The following is a 1465-nucleotide window of genomic DNA, read 5'->3' on the forward strand; positions in this document are numbered from 1 at the left end:
AAATCAAGAAGGGGAAAAATGTAGAAAAATGGAGAGATAGAAATGAAAACAAGGAAATTAATGAAAGACGGTCACAAAAAAAAATAAGGAAGGAAAAAAGTAGGAAGTGAAAAGAAAGATTTATAAGAGACGAGAGAGAGAGAGAGAGAAAGAAAAGAGATGATGAGAAAGAGGGAGAGAGAGAGAAAAGAGGAGAGAGAGAGAAAGAGGAAAAGATGAGAGAGAGAGAGAGAGAGAGAGAAGAAAAGGGAGTGAGACAGGAAGAGATGAGAGAGAGAGGAGAGAGAGAGAAAGAGAGAGTGATGAAGAGAGAGTGAGACAGGAAGAGATGAGAGACTTTTCAGTGTTTTGTTTAATTTTCCAAAAGCAATCTATTGAAAATAAAGGACTAAAAACTTTTTTAGCTTCCTCTCTTTCTGGTCTAAAACGATGAAAATGTGAATGGTTTTTAATAGAAATTTATAATCTGTTTATTTTATACGATAAGAGAGTAGAAGAGAGAGAGAAAGAGATTATTTCTCATGTTTTTTCTTTATCTCTCTCCCTCTTCCTTTTTTAGTTCGTTCTCGGAACGACTGGCTTTCTCCTATCTTCCTTCTCTCTTCGATTTCGGGACGATAAGCCCTCGACAATTACAGTTCCCTCTATCAAACCTCTTTAAAAAATGAGCTTATTTACTTCTCCAGACTTCCAACAAGAGTGCTCCAAATGTGAAGAAAATGTTAGAGTTCCAAAATAAATGTGAACAAAAATGTTTGGATCCTTTAATGTGAACAGAAAATGTCGAAAAGCCCCATTATTATTTGATAAAGATTTGTCGTTCTTCCCCCTCCATTTCCCAACGATACCAATAACAATAAAAAAAAAATATAAGACCTTGCTAAGCACATTGACTTGCTAGTATTTTCTGTATTTTCTCTAAAAGAAGAAAAAGAAGAAGAAGAAGAAGAAGAAGAAGAAGAAGAAGAAGAAGAAGAAGAAGAAGAATTTGTACAATAATTTCCAAACCTAGCAACATTTAAATACTGTCAAAAGATTGGAAGGCTATTCTCTTTTACATTTATTGATTTACGGCTTCCCCTTCTTTTGTGAGATCAAATCAAAAGAAAATGAGTTAAACAACCCGACTCTTTACCTTATAATAAAACCGACCGAATAATAATGTAATTTTTTTCCAGAATAAAAAAAATCTGGTGTGAACATCACACGACTTTCCTTATCCTATTGAATGATGCTTATTTGAGTGTTCTTTTACCCTAACTTTTACAATATCTCCAACCGTTTTGCCGCTATAGCTGAAAACCGCCAAAATCGGTCGAAATCTGTCCAAAAGCAGTCAAAATACCGCCAAGCGTAGCAACCATCTCAACCAAACGTTTTGTGTTGCATCCTTGTCACATTTATGAACTACATACCAAATTTCAAGTCTCTAGCTTATACCGTTCCCGAGATATTGTTAAATTAC

The sequence above is a fragment of the Diaphorina citri genome, unplaced genomic scaffold, assembly GCF_000475195.1.
Source record: "Diaphorina citri unplaced genomic scaffold, Diaci psyllid genome assembly version 1.1 scaffold563, whole genome shotgun sequence".
NCBI classification, from domain to species: Eukaryota; Metazoa; Arthropoda; class Insecta; order Hemiptera; family Psyllidae; genus Diaphorina; species Diaphorina citri.